Raw genomic sequence first — 19,697 nt, forward strand, 5'->3', positions numbered from 1 at the left:
TATTGAAATGCATCATCTATATAGATACTGTATATTTCCATAGACAGTATAAAACCATGAATTTCTTATTATGTACAGCTTATACACACACACCATGCACATATGAATTTTTTGGGGGGGGGGTGAGGCAATTGGGGTTAAGTACCTTGCCCAGGGTCATACAACTAGTAAGGTGTAAAGTGTCTGAGGCTGGAATTTGCAGTCAGTCCTCCTGAATCCAGGGCCGGTGCTCTATCCACTGCCACCACCTAGCTTCCCCCACATATGAATTTAACATGCTGTACCACACTGTTGCTCTTTTCTGTCCCCTTCGAAACCATCCTTCTGCTCTCTTCTTTGCATTTTCTTTCTTTGTATAATTATCATTATTTACTCACACACCCCCTTCATACTCCTTCCCACAAAAAAAAAAAGTCTCATGCAAAACAAATTCACACCTTTTAGTGCCTTTTCTTTTTCAGTTCCTGTCATCTTTCTTACTGCATGTTATCTTGGACCAAGTTTTAGTCTGAAATGAAGCAAAACATTTGCTGAGGAAAAACCCGATCACAATATTAAGTAGAATAGAGCAGAATTTTCAGTGACCTCTTAGGACTAGTTGAACATACAAATTTGCTCCTACCAGATGTGGTCCCCTAGTGTGACTTACATTAACACAAAATCCAGAAAGAGAAGAAACTATAAATCAAACTAAAAAGGCTCCCCTCTTTGCTGCCATTGAGTGAAAACGGAAGAGAAGAAGATGGTCTCCCCATGCTTGGTGAAATTTGGGGAAGGAAGAGTCACCTAGAAAGGGCAGCATTTGCTGTTTTGTTTTTTCATGCGCTACACTTGAGGTCTCAGCAAGAAACTGGTCCATGTACAAATACTTAAAACATATAGGCTGTAAGCATTATCCCAGATCTGGAGTCTCATCATCCACTCAGGCTGATGATTTGCTCAAGAAGTACACAGCAGGAAACATGAAGAATCACAACCTGTGTGACAGTCATCAGTGTGCTCTCCCTGAGTACAGTCTTGGTTTGCTTTACCTGTGACATACTTCTTTGAGCACTTGCTACATTCTGCTCTCCAGGCAACGTACTGTCCAGTAAGGAAACATTGACAAATGGAACAAGGTGCTTCTGCTCTCTGGGTCCTCAGCTTCCTCACGTGAGCAGCTTAGATAATGCTGGAATTGGAACCGTGAGTACCTGATTTCAAATCCTGGCCAACTCGTTGCTGTGTGACTTTGGGCAAATAAATGAATGTCAACCTCAGTTTCTTTATCTGTAAAATGGGGATTAATGATAGTACGTCCCCCACAGAGTTGTTGTATTAATTAAATGAGATAACATACATACAGTGCTTCTCAAACCTTAAGCTGCTTTATAAATGCTACTTGTTAGTAGCAGCTATAAAATGATGAGTTGGACTGATTTACCCTTTTAGTTTCCTTCACTGTAGGTAGAAAAGTACTTGAAAAAAAAAGTCTGTCTTCCAGAAGATTCATGTGTGATAAAAATCAGTTCAAAACCCAGGATCCAGTTCAACACACTGAACTCCCACAAAACCTTTAGGAGCTAAAAATCCGAGCAGGACAACCCTCATAGACACAGAAAAGGGAATAGCAGAAAGTGAGGCATGTTGGTCATGAAGGAAAATTCCTCGTGCCAAGCTCCATGAAGCAGGCACCGTGTCTTTTCTGTCTCCTGCAGTACCAAGCCTGATGCGCCGCACGCAACAGACACTGCTGCTTGTTGAATTAATGCAATAAAAATTAATATTTATGAGTCAGGCATGTGATGCAGATCAAGGGCATGATTGCTGTTTATGTGCTTTAGGAAGAATAAGAAAAATGTATGCCTTCCCTTTGGAAAAATGAAGAGGTTCGTTGGGAAAATATGAGACAAAATGAGTCAGAGCCTTGGGAAAGCCTGGGAAGCAGAGATTTTTAGGGCCTGCTCATGATTTAAAATGCCGGTGTCCTGGGTCAGTGACTTTACCCTGCTTAGAGTACTTTATTAGCCATAGCCCAATCCTGGGCTCCTTCCTCACTTACCAGGTCTTAGATGAAGTTTATACTTTTTAAAGAGATGTAGAAGGATGGCACCTGTGCCAGAGTCTTCACATAATCCCAGTGGCCAGTCATATTTCAGGCCATAGTAAGTGTGTTGGGGGGGGGGGGGGGGGCCGCAGGGCTGGGCTGCTGGTTTCGACCAGTTCCATCTCCTCTAGTCATTGCCATTCCGCATACATGGGCACACTTAGAGCAATGCCATAATGATCACCATCATCATAGCTTCCCAACCTCTGTCCATTTCTCAAATATATAGAAAACTGAATCAAATTGATAAGAATGTAAGTCATTCCCCAATTGATAAATGGTTTATAGGACATAAATAGGCAATTTCCAGAAGAAGAAATCCAAGCTATCTATAGTCATATGTAAAGTCTTAAAATTCTAGCTGTGATGGGCTAAAATCTAATGAGTAGTTGCCTTAAATGAGAAGCTTTAGCAAGAGTTTAGGCTTTTAAGTATTTATTAAAGTATTTATTTAAGTATTTATTAAAGTGAAGAGAGGGGCGGGCCTTCATCTAGTTATCTAAGAGCGAGCCTCCATCCTCACACCAAGCCCGAAGTCTAGGACCCACAAGACCTCATTTCTCCAAGGCTTCCCCCAGAAGCACCCTGTCAAACACGAAAGTAGGGCGTGTCCTCAACACAGCTCTAAGCTAATTGGGGTTGTAGCACCAATTGACACGACCCACAGGCAGCAGACATCACTTCCAGATGCCAATCCAACCTTCAATACCACAGAAAGGTCACCTCATGCTTTCTCCTCATGACGGAGCCTCCCTGCAATATCTTTCTCAGCAGGTTGGTAGCGCTCTGATTCTCACACATATGAAAAAAGTGCTCTAAACACTTATTGATTAGAGTAATGCAGATTAAAACAACTCTGAGGTACTACCTCATACCTAACCAGATTGGCTAATGACAAATGCTGGAGGGGATGTGGGGAAATTGTACACTGATGCACTGTTGGTGGAGTTGTGAACTGATCCAGGAGCATTCCTGAGAGCAATTTGGAGCTATGCCCTAAGGGTAATAAAACGGTTTGACTCAGCGTACCACTACTAGGTATGTAATACCAAAGAGATTTGGGGGGGGGGGGGGTGGAGAAAAAGGACCTATGTGTACCAAAAAAAAAATATTTATGGCAGCTCTTTTTGTGCTGGCAAAGAATTGGAAATTGAGGAGATGCCCATCAATTGGGAAATGGCTGAATAAGTCGTAGTATATGAATGTAATAGAATATTATTGTGCTATAAAAATGATGAGCAGGCTGATTTCAGAAAAAACCTGGAAAGACTTAAAATTGAACAGAATCTAGGAGTACACAGTAATAGCAATATTGGTACAATGATCAACTGTGAATGACTTCGTTTATTCTCAGCAATACAAGTGATCCAAGACAATCCAAAGAACTCATGATGAAGCATACTATCTGCCTCCAGAGAAAGAACTGATAGTATTTGAATGCAGATTGAAACTTACTTTTTAAAAACTTTATTTTTCTTGGGTTTTTGGGTGGGGCAATCTATGTTTTCTTTCAGAACACAACCAATATGGACTTATATTTTGCATGATTACACATGTATAATCTATATCAAATTGCTTTCCTTCTCAATGAGGGGGGAAGGAGAGAGAGGGAGAAAATTTGGAACTCAAAATTAAAAAAAAAAACTTAATTTTTACCTGTAATTGGGGAAAAATTTTTTTTAAAAGGTAAAAGGAACTTTAGAAGTCATTTTATAGTCCAACCTCCTGAATCAAAGAAAATTCTCCTGACCAAAATCATAGTCTGATTATGAAAAGGATTTTGTTTCAAAGTTCACTTTTCCCACCAGGAAAAACAACTGAAGGGTTAAGAAAGAAGTGTTGTTTAAACTCCTCAAGTAGTCATTTTAGAGTTCAGAGAAAACAAAAACTAAGCCCCACAGGAAATTTTAACCTTTTCAGTAGCAATCCTCTTGTATTAGAAAGTTTAACTATAATGTTTATAAATCAGAATATCTGCAATCCACAAGCAAAAGGTCTTTATTTTTAAATACCAGAAAATTACACATCTCAGGTTTAAAAACATACCTGGAATTTTCTTGTAGATGAAGCTGAAAGCAAAAACTATTTTTCAGTCTTTCTCTTTCCTGGGTTAGGCATTTTGGAAATTAAGGGAGATTCTGGGTTCTGATAGCCATCTTAGGCAAAAGGAGGCAAAGGTTTTGTGGATCTGGTAGAAAGGAGTGGGAATTAGTTTATATGGGCATTCTTGTACCTGGTGAGTTGTGCAGTAGTCAGTCAATGAACATTTATTAAGCACCTGCTGTGTGCTAGGCACTGTTCTAAGCACTGGGGATTCAGGAAAAGGCAAAATGGTCCCTTACCGAAGATGGGCTCCCTAGTGGGATTGCTGAGCACGGTGATCCCTGAGATTTACTGGATTAACTTCATGCATTTGCAGCTATAATATTCTGAGAAGTTGCATATGAGCTATGATGCACCAAAGTATTAATAATAACATGCATACAGTACTTAAACAATTCCAACTTCATCAGAATGATTTGAGATGGTGTGTTTTGATCATCAGAGGGGAGTTTTAAAATTTTTCAAACTGTAACAGTTGATATAATGTGTTTCCCCAGTAAGACTGCCACTTTTTTAGTAACTGTGTTAATGTCTAATAAAATGGCATGGTTTTGTCATTTTTTATTTTTGATACTGTCATGGTATGATGGTGTCCCTTACCCAGGAGAAAAATAGACTTAAGGAATGGTCTTTATGTATTACACACAAGAACCAAAGTGGGAATTTTATATCTAAGAACACTGAACTAAAAGAAATGAAAAAGGTCTTCAGCAAAACTGGTGGGCGGAGGGAGCGGGCTGGGGAGCTTGGCTTGGTAAATTTGTTATTCTAAGTTAGTGGAGGCTTGAACCAGTGACTCAAAGGTTTTCTTGATGGTTAACAAACTTTTAGTTGAAGATCACAGAATCACCAAATTTTAGAGATGGATAAGACTCTAAAGATCATCTAGTCTAGGAGATCCTAGCCTGAGATCTGTAAACTTGGCTTTTTAAAATTATTTTGCTAACTATATTTTGATACAGCTGTGTTTCTTTGTAATCGTATGTATTTTATTTTACGCATTTTAAAGTTATTTGGAATTGGGGGCAGCTAGGTGGTGCAGTGGATAAAGCACTAGCCCAGGATTCAGGAGGATCTGAATTCAAATGTGGCCTCAGACACTTGACGGGTACTAACTTTGTGACCCTGGGCAAGTCACTAAACCCTCATTGCCCTGCCCCCCCCCAAAAAAAAGGTTATTTGGGGGGCAGCTAGATGGTGCAGTGGTTAAAGCACCAGCCCTGGATTCAGGAGTACCTGCGTTCAAATCCGGCCTCAGACACTTGACACTTACTAGCTGTGTGACCCTGGGCAAGTCACTTAACCCCCATTGCCTGCAAAACAAACAAAAACAAACAAAACAAAAGGTTATTTAGAAATAGGGTTCATAGGCTTTGCCAGAATGCCAAAGAAGTCCATAACCAAAAAGGTTATGAACCCCTGCTCTAATTCAGCACCTTCATTTTAGGGAGAGGGGAATGGACTTAATGACTTTCAGAAAGAAGTAAGACTTCTGATTTGAGGTTAGTATTCTTTCCACTACAAGATAAATGGGCCATCAGCCAGCTGGTGAATAGGAAAGCTTAGGGAGGAAGAGAGGAGTCTCTGAGATAGGACTTTTTCCTTATGCTGCTTTTATAGCACACAGGCCTACAGTAACTTTCTGTAAGTATAGGAAAACCAAACCAGGACTTGAGTGTGGTGTTCATGATAGCTTTGAAGGGTCTTATAGTAGTAAAATGAAATGATATGATATTGCTTTATAAAAATCTTTATTTTCAGTTTCAAATTCTTTCCCTCTCCCTTCCCTTCTTCCCCCACCCATTAAGAATGCAAGAAATACAATACCTATTATGTATAAGAAACATTTTCACATTTGCTATGTTGTGGGGGGGGGGGGCGGCACAAGAAAAATAAAGAGAATAAATATGCTTCAGTCTGCACTGAGTCCATCAGTTTTCCATCTGAGGTGAATGACATTTTTTCATCATGAATCTTTGAATTGTCTTTGATCATTGTATTGATTGGAAGTCTTTCACAGTTGATTACATTACAATGTTCTATTATTGTGTAAATTGTTCTCTTGGTACTGCTCACTTCACTTTATATAAGTTCATATAAATCTTCCCAGGGGCTTTTCTAAACCATATGATGTGCTTTGACAAGTTAATGATACTTTCACGTTGACAAAGACCCCAGGCATGCTGCACCAAAGGAACTTAAACCCCCAAGCCTCCAAATCAGCTGTAGCACCAGCATCTCTGGAATTGAGCTTGAGGTCGGGGTGAGAGGGCTGAACAGCTGGCTGGAGGGGGGGGGGAGTTGCAGGGGTGACCAGCAGAACCTAGGGAGGAAATTTGGCTGTCCCACCCTGATGGCAACCAGGAAGAAATCTCTGAGTGGTGGGAGGCCCAGGTAGGGAGGGGCGCAGGCTCGTCGAAGCTAAAACCCACACCACAGAAAGCTTTGCTGGTTGGTTGTTTAGTAAGTAGGCTTGAGGTTATCTTCAGGCCAGGTGGGAGAAAAACCTGCCTTCCCTCAAACCAAAACACCTGGGACCCTCTGAAGCTGGGACTATAAATAGCCTAGAAGCAGGGCCCTCCAGTGGGGAGTAAAATTCAAGTAAAAGACTGCAGGGGCAGCTAGGTGGCGCAGTGGATAGAGCACTGGCCCTGGAGTCAGGAGGACCTGAGTTCAAAGCCAGCCTCAGACACTTAACACTTACTAGCTGTGTGACCTTGGGCAAAGCACTTAACCCCAATTGCCTCACACCCAAAAAAAAAAAAAAAGACTGCAAGATGAGCAAGCAAAGAAAGTTGAAAACTATAGAAAGTTTCTTCAGCACAAGGAAGATCAAGGTGCACCCTCAGAAGAGGAAAACAAGCTCAGGGCTCCTACATCCAAAGCTTCTAAGAAAAATATGAAACTGATCTCAGGCCATGGAAGCTCTCAAAAGGGACTTTGAAGAGAAATAGGAGAGATAGAAGGATGATTTAGGGAGAGAGAGGAAAGAATGGAAAGAGAAATGAGAACAATGCAGGAAAGTCATGAGAAAAAAGTCAACTAGCTTGAAAGTCAAATGGAAAAGGAGATAAAAACGCTGTCTGAAGAAAATTATTGCCTAAGAATTAGGATTGAACAAATGGAAGCTAGTGACCTTATGAGAAACCAAGACACAGTAAATCAAATCCAATTGAATGAAAAAATATAGGGCGATGTGAAATATCTCCTTGGAAAAACAGCTGACCAGGAAAACAAATCCAGAGAGTTAATTTGAAAATCACTGGATTACCTGAAAACCATGACTAAAATAAGAGCCTAGACATCATCTTCCAAGAAATTGTAAGGGAAAATGCCCTGATATTCTAGAAGAAGAAGGTAAAATAGAAATTGGAAAGAATCCACCAATCACCTCCTGAAAGAGATCCCAAAAGGAAAACTTCCAGGAATATTATAGCCAAATCTAGAACTCCCAGGTCAAGGAGAAAATATTGCATTGCAGCTAAAAAAAGGAATCAAATACTGTGGAGCTCCAATAAGGCTAAAACAAGATCTAGCAGCATCTACATTAAAGGACTGGAGGGCATGGAATATGGTATTCCAAAGGGCAAAGGAACTGGGACTACAGCCAAGAATCACGTACCCAGCAAAACTGAGTATAATCTTTCAGAGGAAAAAATGGGATTTCAATGAAAAAGAGGACTTTCAGGCATTTGTGATGAAAATACCTGAACTGAATAGAAAATTTGACTTTCAAATACAAGACCCTGGAGAAGCATAAAAAGGTAAACAGGAAAAAGAAATCAGGAAGAATATTAAAAGATTAAACTGTTTACATTCCTACATGGGAAGATAATACTTCGAACTCAGTAAGGAATACACAGAGAACACAGGTCTGAACTGAATATGAAGGGATGATGTCTCTAAAGCATTTATTTTTTGTTTATCCTTGTTCTTTGTGGGCAAACAGGGTGGGGTGTCTTATGCTGGGCTGGATTGTGGCTCTGGGCCTCTGGGTCCAGGGCTGGTGCTTTGTCCACTGTGCCATGTAGCTAACCCATGATGACATCTTTAAAATAGGTTAAGGGGTAGGAGGAATAGACTGGGGAAGGGGAAGGAGAGAGGTGGACTGGGGAGAGGTAGCTCACATGAAGGAAACAAGAAAAAAACTTAAGGAGAGGAGGGAAGGGGGGAAGGAATAGGGCAGTGAGTGAACCTTACTATCATCAGAATTGCTCAAAGGGAATAACATACATACTCAAGTGGGTATAGTAATATATTTTGCCCTGTGGAAAAGTGGGTGGGGAAGGAGATAAGGGGGGTGGGAGAAGGAGAGAAGGGGAGTTTGGGGGAGGGAGCTGTAAAAAGCAAAACACTTTCAAAGAAGGTGAAGATGTTCTGCATAACAGCACATGTATGACATATATAGAATTGCTTGATTTCATAGGGAGAGTTGAGGAGGGAGGGAGGAAGAAAAATTTAAGAAAACAGAATTAGCTCAAAGACTTTAACCTCATCAGAGTGGGCTCAAGGAGGGAATAACACATACACCCAATTGGGAGGAATAATCTATTTAACCCTACAGGAAAGTAGGAGGGGAAGAGGATAAGGAGGGAAGGGTGAATGAAGGGAGGATAGAGCAGGGGAGGGGGCAGTCAGTAGCAAAACACTTTTAAGGAGGAATAGGGCAAAATAAGATAGAAAATAGAGTAAATATCATTGGAAGGGAATAGGATGGAGGGAAATAATTATGATGATTGACTACAGTGGCAAAACATGGTACCTACTCTGATGGGATAGTGTGAAGAAAACTTTGTCAAGTTTAAGGTACTATATAAAAGTTATGATGAACAGGATGCCATCAGAAAAACTTGGAAAGACCCACATGAACTGAGGCAGAGAGAAATGTATACAAAATAACAGCAATAGTGTAAGATGATCTGCTGGGAAACACATGGTTATTTTCAGCAAGGCAATGATCCAATATAACTCTGAAGGACTTATGAAAATTGCAATACACCTACAGAGAAAGAACTGATGGTATCTGAAAACAGACTGAAACACACTTTTTTTTTTTTTTGGACAACTCCTTAATCTGAAGTCGTGTTTTTATCTGTTTTCTCTCACAACCTAGCTAATGTAGAGATGTTTTCCATGACTACTCATATATCTCATATATAACTTAAATTGAATTGCTTGAGTTCTTGGGATGGGGGCTGGGAAGGGAGGGAGGAAGAGAAGTTGGAACACAAAGTTCCAAAATTGCTGTCAAAATTTGCTTTTACATGTAATTTGGAAAATAAAATTGTAAACAAATAAACATCATAAGGTAAACCTAAGGACACATTTGGTCTTTCTGTGCATGTTTCCTAAAACATATTTAGACTTGTCAGATCCCAAAGGTCTTTCTGTTTAGGATATCTCTTTACTTTAAGATTTTGTTTCTAGATACAGTTTCTGTTTCCTGTCATCTAGGAATATTAATGCTTGGCTACTGTTTAAGCTTCTGTTGATAGTGTTGGTAGGTAGGGACTCAAACCCTCTGGTTGATAAGAACTCAGGTCTTTAGTTTCCCTGTTAACCCTTTTTAGCTACTGTGAATAAGAACTCAAGCCTTAGTTTATCTGTTAACCCTTTTTAGCCTCCTCTATCACTTTCAACTCAGAAATTCTGTTCATCTGTGGAAATGTTGTTATATCCATTATTAAATTTGATTTGTGTAACATTCTCTGTTAATTATTTGGTTTGTCAGAAAGAATGAATTCTTTGTTATTTCTATATATTATAAAAAAACTTAATAAACACTAATGCAATGCAAAAAAGTTAATGATACTTTACAAATGAAAAGTGATATTATTTTAATATTGTAAGGATTCCTGGTTTTATTGGTTTTTCCTCTCACTGATATAGTTCATAATCACTGTGTCATTATAGAAAGTGTTAGTATATTGCTCAGGCTGAAAAAAATTCATCAAAAGGCAGTCATATTTCTGATGACAGACTTAATTGGGCTCATCCTCAGGTGCAAAATTTTACTGTCTATTCTGGGCCTCTTCATCTTAGTGATACCTTTTGGAGCAAGGGCTCCATAACTTTTAACATAACATGTGAGGCCATAACCTAAGGGCTCACATAACCTTCAAGATCCAGAGTCACCTCCATGCCACAATGAAGAAGCCAGTTCTCCACTGCCACCTCCTTTTCCCAAGTTAAACAGAAAAATACCAAACAAACCCTTGTAACAAGCATAATAAAACAAATCCACATAGTGTCCATATCCAAAAATATGTCTCCTTCAGAAACCTTGAGACCCTCACCTCTCTTGTCAGGTGTATGTTGTCATACTTCATTCTCAGTACTCTACAAAGGTTGGACATTGATTTAAACAGAACTCTTTAGTCTTTCACAGTTGTTTTTCTTTACAAGTTGTTGTCCTTGTATATATTCTTCTCATAATTCTGCTCACTTTGCATCATTTCATAGTTCCTAGTGTTATCTGAAATTGTCTCTTTCATAATTTCTTGTGGTACAATAATATTCCATTATGTTAATATTCCACAATTCATTCAGCTATTCTCCGTTTGATTGATATTCCCTTAGTTTCCAAGTCTTTGCCTCCCTGCCCCGCTTTTTAATCCTCACTTCAATATCTGGAAGTTTGTTTTGCTTGCAGATATTCCCTCACTGGTGTTATCTTCCCTCTTAACCCTCCCCCTATACAATATCCACTTGTTTCCCTATGAGTTTGATGTATTTCTACACCAGAGAGTGAGTGAGTGTGTATGTGCATGTGTTTTAGATAAGAGTGAGGATAATGGAGCCAAGATGGTTGGGGCATCCACCCAGCTGAACTCTTCCAACATTTCCCTCTAAACAACTTTAGAATAATACCTCTGTATTGTTAATGAGCAATTGCTGTGACTGAGATTTTTTGTTTTGGTTCAGATAGCAGAAAATTAGTTTTAAGTAATTACAGTTTATTTAATAGAGGTAACAAGAATAAAAATAGTATATAATAAGAATAAGAAATAGAATATACATCACTAAATCGGGGGAATACCTATATCTGGGTCATGTGGCAGGGAAGTTCTGTTACAGCCTCCAAAGTCCCGATTGGGAAGGCTTGGGCCATGCATCCACTCCACAGGTGAGACTTCAGAGGCTATGAAGGGAATACCCACTTTTTATGCTCTTTCACAAACAATAGAGCTTGCATAAGGCATGATCAGTGTGAAGCACATCCTTGTTTATGCAGGGTGTTATGATTCCCTGGTGGTGGTGGGTCAGACCATCAAGGAGGCATATTCCTAGCCAAGGAATGTGTTTCATCTGGGAAGCAGTTGCTGTGTCTATGGGAATGAAATATAATAGTGAAAACAGTACAAGTTATTACAGAAAGGGCCGCTCATCCTAATGTAGCATAGGCCCAATGCAAGCCTATGCCTTGATTTTTGGAGGATCTTTCCCATAATCCTTTATTTCCAATTCAGCCTCAAGTCAAATTTTGGAGTGGCAGAGTCACTTTTTTTGGCCGAAGAAAACTTAAGAGGTGGGCAGGAGAAGTCTGTGATACTAGGGTGAAGGCCTATCTGGAGCCCACATATGGAGCAGCAGAAATAGCAGCAGCAGCTTCAGGAGCTCTCAGCATAGATACAGTGTGGGAGTCAGAAAACTGGACAGAAAGAGATTGGAGGGAACCCTTTGCTGGCACTGGGTATAGCTGGCACTGATTGATAACTCTATGCATATGCAGTTCTGGGTTACGGTTCCAGGGTAGAGAGGAGTGCTGTGGTCAGACACAAGGGAGCAGGAGCCCAGGTCACAGTTCCAAAGCAGAGAGGAGTGCTGGTGCTGGTGGCTGCAGGGGACCAGATCTCTCTCAGGATCACACCAACTTGGTGTGTGCACCAAAAAGTTGCCGACTCCCAACCTCAGGCTCTTACTAGCTATGGGACCCTGGGCAAATCCTTTCACCTCTATTTGCTTCAGGTCTTCTTCTGTAAAATGAGGATAATAATAATACCTACTTTCCCAGGGGTTATTGGGGAGGATCAAATGAAATCATATTTGTAAAGCACTTGGCACTGTGCCTAGCATCAAGTAAGCACCATGTAAGTGTTAGCTATTGTTGTTGGAGCTGTTGTTATCATAATCTTCTTTGGTTTACACTATGAGCTGACAGTTCCTGACTGTGGCTTCTTTGCACTTGAACTCTTTCTGGCTATTTATAGAATATTTCTTTTTTTTTATGTATAAGGTATTTTATTTTTTCCGTTACATGTAAAGATAGTTCTCATCTTTTGTTTATACATGCTTTACAATTTCAGATTTTTCTCCCCTCCCTCCCCCCTCCCCTAGACAGCAGGTAATCTGATAATAGGTTATATCTATATATCTCTATACATATAGATATAGATATAGATATATACACACATATATATATATATATACACATAATAACATTAATCCTATTCTGCATTAATCCTGTTACAAGAGAAAAAATCAGAGCAGTGATGCAAAACCTCAAAATAGAAAAAAAAAAAACCAACAGCACCCAAACAAAAGAAATAATATGGTTCAATCAGCATCTATACTCCACAGTTCTTTCTTTCTTTTTCTTTCTTGGATTTGGAGATCCTCTTCTATCATGAGTTCCCTGGAACTCTTCTGTACCATTGCATTGGTGAGAAGAATATAGTCCATCACAGTAGGTCAACACTCAATGTTGATTGATACTGTGTACAATGTTCTTCTGGTTCTGCTCATCTCACTCATCATCAGCTCACGTAAGACCCTCCAGGTTTCTCTGAACTCTTCCTGCTCATCATTTCTTACAGCACAATAGTATTCCATTGTATTTATATACCACCACTTGTCCAGCCATTCCCCAATTGATGGGCACCCCCTCAACTTCCAATTCCTTGCTACCACGTAAAGAGCAGCTATAAATATTTTTGTACATGTGGTCCCTTTCCCCCCTTCCATGATTCTTTAGTCAAAAGACCTAAAAGTGGGATTGCTGGGTCAAAGGGTATGCACAGCTTTATCGCCCTTTTGGGCATAATTCCAAATTGCTCTCCAGAATGGTTGGATCAGCTCACAGCTCCACCAACAATGCATTAGTGTTCCAATTTTCCCACAGCCTCTCCAACATTTATTATCTTCCTTTTTTGTCATTTTAGCCAATCTGATAGGTGTCAGGTGGTACCTCAGAGTTGTTTTAATTTGCATATAGAATATTTCTTAATTACATAAGAGTCCTGGTTTGTTTGTTTTTTTGATATTCCAGAATTTTCCTTTTGGGGTTTCTTTTAGGAGGCAATTCTCTTCACTTTGTTCTTTAGTTCTAATAGATTTGATAGATAATGGGTTCAAATAGTTCTATCTGTGATTTTTTATATAAATATATAATCCAGTCTTTTTTAAAAAATTCATGGTTTTGATGGAGTCTGATTCTTAGATTCTGGTTTTCAAGTCAGTTTTTGTTGCAGTAAGATGCCTTAGATGTCCTAATTTTCCGGTCTTTTGATTTTGTTGTAATATTCTTGCTCTTTCATTAAGTCATTGATTTCTGTTTGGCCTATTCTAGTTTTCAAGGTATCCATTACTTAGGTAAGGTTTATCTCTTTCTGTTCTAAGCTATTTATACTTTCAGCTCTTTCCTCCAGAAATTTTCTTTCATTTTTTTCTTTTGCTTCATTTCTTCTGGGTATCCATATAGTCCCTGTGGAAAATTCTGTTTTTTCCTTTGAGTCTTTGCAGTTGTTATGGAATCAGTCCTTCTAGATTGGAATTTTGCTTATCTTTCAATCTATTATAATTCTTAATAGTGTTCTATATCTTCCCGTATTTACTCATTTCTTCAGCCTTAGTTCCTGAAATGAGGCTTTGTGCCAGGTTCAGGCTCTGCCTTCTACTGCTTTTAGGTAGAGTTCCTGCATTTATCTTCAGCTCCCAGAGTTAGTTTCCAGTAGAATGCTGAGGTTAAGATTGCTGTGTCTCAGGACAGAGTACTAAAGACCTCCGAATCTGTGGGCCTGGGAGTATCCCAAAAGTGGTTGCTACTCCTCTCATTCACCTCGCTGATCCCTATGGTGGGTTTCTCACCACCCTTCGGCTTTCTCTTGGGGCCAGTCAATGGTCACGCTGAGAAGCTACTATTTTGTTTTGCTCTGCCTTCTCTGGCAGCCCATCTCCTTATTTCTATGGGCTTCTAGCTGACTTTTTATGTAGTTCTGGGGTAAAAGAAGTCACTTATTATAGTGGAATTGGAATCATTGGATTTCTTGATCAGTATTCAATCATGTGCACTTTTTAGCTATTTGCTGAAGTCTATCTATGAGAGTTGGGATGTCTGCCTCCATTCAGCCAATCTTCTTAGCTGGAAATCCTAAAGTGATTTTCTTAAAGCATGGGTCTGACCATCACTCTTGTGAGGAATGAGAGTGAGAGCTTACCTCTCCATACTGTAATGACTCCCTAATTTTTCTATTATTTCAAATATAGACCTCCATTTGGCATTGAAAGCTGTATGCAATTTGGTCCCTTCCTCCCACTTTAGTCTGCATGCCTTCTGTGGACCAGCCACATTAGCCTCCTTGTCACATCTCACACACGATGCTTATCCCCCATCTCTATACCTTTTCATTGACTATCCCCTCCCCCGGGCTTCTAATGCTGTCCTTCTACCTCCTAGAATCCCAAGTTCCCTTCAAACCCATCCCAGATGCTTTATGTGTGCCTTGTAGAACACCTATACATGTAAATGTATGTATATACATATGTGTGTGCATATATTTCCCCCATTAGAGCATTGGCTACTGGAGGGCATGGTCTGTTTCACTTTTGTATACCCAGTATCTGGCATGTTGCCTGATGCACAGTAAACACCTTGGTGGTTATGGATCTATTGACTCCCTGCAGCACGTGACATTCTGGAAACAATAGTCCAGCTAACAATCCCTCTGGCTGTGATGCATAATGTTTAAAGGTGAATAGTGTGAAATTAGGTTGAAAAGAATAGTTGGGATCAGGCTGTAGAAGGCCTTTAATACTAGTCTAAGGAGTTTGCATTTTATCCTGCAAAGAAATCAGGAGCAGCCAAGGGGTTGTGACCAAGGGAATGGCATGGATGTATATTTGGGCATTAGGAAGATTATCTTATTTTTTTCTTAAATAAAAGTATTTTATTATTTTCCAGTTACATGTAGAGATAGTTTTCAACATTTGTTTATATAAGATTTCAAATTTCAAATTTTTCTCCCTCCCTCTCCTCTCTCCTTCCCTCCCCTAGACAGCAGGTAATCTGATATAGGTTATATATATACAATAACATCAAACACATTTCTGCATTGGTCATGTTATACGATAAGAATCAGAGCAAAAAGGAAAAACCTCAAAAAAGAAAAACAACAGCACCAAAAGCAAAAGAAATAGTATGATCCAATGAGCATCCATATTCCACAGTTCCTTTTTTTTCCCCACCCTGGATTTGGAGAGCCTTTTCCATCATGAGTCCTTTGGAACTTAATTGTACCATTGTATTGATGAGAAGAATCTAGTCTATCACAGTTGATCAATACATAATGTTGATGATATTGTGTACAATGTTCTTCTGGTTCTGCTCATCTCACTCATCATCAATTCATGCAAATCCTTAGGAAGATTATCTTGCCAATGATGGTTACTCTTCTTCATTAATTCTGTGGTTTAGCCAAACTGGCCTTCTTGGGTCTTCTTTAAACACAACCCACTGCTTCACATCTCTGTGGTTCTGCACAGTCTGCTGTTCCTAGAATGCAGCCCCTCTCTACCTACACTTCTTAGAATCCCTAATTTCCTTCCAAATTCAACTCAAGGTCCACCTTCAACATGAAGCCTTTCTTTATCCTGCCAGGTTCTGCTGTCCACCCACCAATACTGCTTCCATGCTTAACCCCAACCCCCTCCCCCCGCCCAAGAAAAAAGATTACCTTGTATTTATTTTGTATTCTTTGTGTATGTGTTGCCTCCAAAATAGGAAGTAAACTCTTCAAGGCAGGAGCTGTTTCATTCATTTTTGTCTTTGTAATTCCACTACCATAGGTTCCCAAAGACTCAAGTATAGGGTCAGAGAGGCATAGCTGGACAGCAGTTCATTTAAAAATATGAGGGGATTTTAGTAGACAGCAAGCTTAATATGAGTTAACAGTTTGACATTAAAGCCAAAAAAGCAAAGTTGACCATAGACTATCAATTCAAACATGCTGTCTAAAGTGGTGGAGATGGTAGTTCTGTTACCTTTTGCTTTGACCAGACCCATCAGCAGTATTATGTCCAATTCTGGGGGCCACATTTTAGCAGGGACTATTAGCAAACTAATACGTGTCTAGAGGAGGTAGAAAGATCTTGGATATTGGCAAGTGGGAATTGATTGAAAGAACTAGAGATGTTTATCTTGAGGAAGAAAAGATTTCGTAGGACCAGGATAGGGTTGTTCATTAGAGGTGACTTGAAATATCTGAGAGACTGTCACATGGAAGAAGAATCAGGCTTATTTTACTGGGCCCCAGAGAAAAGAGGTGGGAGGAACAGGGGCTGCAAAGAAGCAGACTCCATTCACCTTAAGAAGGAGAAGAGCTATCCAGTAATGGAAGGCAGTCTTTAAGAAGAGGTTGGCCATTCAGCCTGTCAGCATAGACCCCCCTCCCTTTCCCCACTTCTACATACTCTCTAAGGGACAAAGAACCTAAAGGCTCATATTTGGAGGAACAGGCTTAATCTGTTAGTCTACTTTTTGTGGTACTGCTTCTTATGCAGATGGAATGAACTGAGCTGTTGGCATTGAGACAAGTGTTGGCAGCATCCCAAAGTAGCTGTGTAACGCTTTTAATACCTATTTCAGAATCCATCACTGAGAGCAGCCCTCAGAGACAGAGCTGGATTACATCAAGGTCTGGGGCTGTGTTGTTGGACTGACATGATTAAACATGTAAACACTGTTGTATTTTACCCCATTAAAGTATTTGCTTGTCAGGTTTAAGCCCTTTGCAAAGAGCTTGTCTCCTTTTTGACTTCCTGGTTTTCCATGTGATTTGCTGCCTCCTTGTGTCTCTTTAAAAACAACAGCAGTTTTCTTCCTGAGTGTAATAGTGATTAAGTTTAGTTCAACACAGTATTATTTTTAAAGCTGATCTTGCAGTCACATTCCTAATTTTTAGTAATGAGTGATGTTCTTCCAGAATATTAGTCTGAATTAAGTGCCACCTCCCTGCCTGGACATCCCTTCACTTCTTGATTGGCATAGTCATTCAAAGTGTATTCAGGACCACCAGCTCTTGTTTTATATCCATCTGTTGCAGTTGCAGCCTTTACCCTTTATTGTCCTAGTTTTAGTAAAGAAGATGTAGAAAAAGCAGATAGACTAAATCATCACTTAAAAAACAAGTTCCTATTTTTCATTCTGACACAGCATAAAATCCACAGAATATTAATCTCAACTGACATAAAGCACCTTAAGGTTTGCAAAGTGCTTCCTGTACCTTATTTCACTTGATTCACTTGATAACACCCGTATGCAGTAAGTATTCTGGGTATTATCCCCATTTTACATATGAGGCTCAGAGACATTAAGTGACTTGGCCTTGCTAGTCCAACCAGGAAGTGTGAAAGGACATATTTGAACCCAGGTTTCTCCTGACCCTGGGTTCGTCACTCTTTCCGCCATACTGCATTGCCTTTCTATTCCTAGGGTAACAGACCAAGAAATGACTTTCGAATTTAGAATGTCAGGGTTTGAAGGTACCTTAGAATACCAACTGTACCAACTCTTTCATTTTATAGGGTGCAAGGAGGAAAAGTGACTTCAACAAGTCATCCACCCCACAGGGCCCAGATATGTGTCTGTCTGAGGGCAGGTTCACTAGGTGAATGCTACACAGAAAAAGAAGTGTGGGAAGTCTGTTGGTTTGAATTTAGAGAAGGGGTGAAAGATCACATTAGTGTGATAGAAAAATAATTGGCAAAATTAGAAAATCAAGGGATCACAATATCACAAAATTGAAGAGGACCCCAGAAATCTTCTAGTCTCTAAGCAAACAACCCCTCCCATGACATGCCTAACAATTGACTGACCATCTTCTGCTTGAAATTTTCCAGTACTGAGTAAATTCACTGGCTCCTGGGTTAGCCAGTCCTACTCTTGGACAGCTCTGATGGTTAGAAATTTTTTCTCATGTTCAACTAAAATCTGCCTCTTCAACTTGCACCTGTTACTTCTAGTTCTGCATAAGAATTAGAACTAGAAAGATCTTAGAGGTCATATGATTTTAATAGACAAGGAACTTGAGGCCCAGTAGGTTACTTGGCTTGCTCAGGGCCACATAAGTAGCAGAACCAAAATTCCATTCCAAATCCTACAAATAGAGATCGTGTGCCTCCTAAGTCATACAAGACATGGGCTTTTAACAGAAGACTTAAGCCCAGGTCTTGGAGCAAAGATTTAATTAACAAGTGGCTGTTTTTCTAAGCAGTTTCCTGCTTGGGCTGATTTTTTTTTCCAGCAATTAAGGTGTAGGTGTCAGGGCAGCTAAGTGGCTTAGTGGATAAAGCATGGGCCCTGTAGTCAAGAGGACCCAAATTCAAATCTGGCCTCTGACACTTGGCACTTAGTAGCTGTATGACCCTGGGCAAGTCACTGAACCCTGATTGCCTTGCAAAAAGAAAATTAAGGTGTAGGTGCTAGTGAAATCAATATGCATAGACGATCCCCATCCAGGCAAGTAACTCTGGACAATGAAACTTATTTTCTCAAGACACTAGTCCCTCCCCCTCCTCATGTCACAGATCTATGCCATTTGACACAAGAAGAATTGGGTTAGAATGGTTCTATGTAGATCTGACTTCTCTCCAGGAAAACCAACATCAGGTTTGCATTAGTATTGACAGGAAGCTGAGTGTTATCTGGAGATTCAGTGAATCTGCCAACATATTGTGCTCTCCTTTAAGAAGAAATAACAATAAATGCTAGCTGTCAAACTATTTATTTAAATTGCTTTTTTAAAAGCACATAAAATGCCAGGTTTACTTTTGCTTTAAAGTAAGTTGACTTCTTTAAATAGGGTCAGTCCTGCATCCTTCAGCAAAAGTGAACATTCTGCTTTGTTTTAGCCTCATCTGCCATAGTGGCTGTTAGAGCCATCATCTGCTTTGGGTGCAGCTGAGGGCACCAGAGCCTTGGTCAGTGTTGGGTTATGGGTTTGAGAGAATTGTTGGCTCACAGCTTAATGCATTTTACTATGTAAAAATTAATATCTGTGATTTTTTTTGCCCTGACTTTGGTCTATATTTACTAAACCTTAAGTTACCACTTCCTTCCATAATCACTCATGGTTGCTCTAAAAGGTATTTTCATATTTACTGTTGACAGCATCACCTACTTATTTACCATGCTTTTCTCCAAATGTTTCTTCTTTCATCTAAGTTATTACTGGCCATGCAGTCAGTCTGCGTCTTCTTTCCAATCTTGCTTTTTTTCCATGGAGAAGGCTAT

At 39.7% G+C, this 19,697-nt stretch overlaps 1 protein-coding gene across 1 annotated transcript in view; it reads left to right on the forward strand.

The window, feature by feature from the left end:
• ATRN (attractin) overlaps positions 1 to 19,697 on the forward strand; it is a 248,909-nt gene that overhangs the window by 193,314 nt on the left and 35,898 nt on the right.

Source organism: Dromiciops gliroides, chromosome 6 (assembly GCF_019393635.1).
Source record: "Dromiciops gliroides isolate mDroGli1 chromosome 6, mDroGli1.pri, whole genome shotgun sequence".
Lineage (NCBI taxonomy): Eukaryota > Metazoa > Chordata > Mammalia > Microbiotheria > Microbiotheriidae > Dromiciops > Dromiciops gliroides.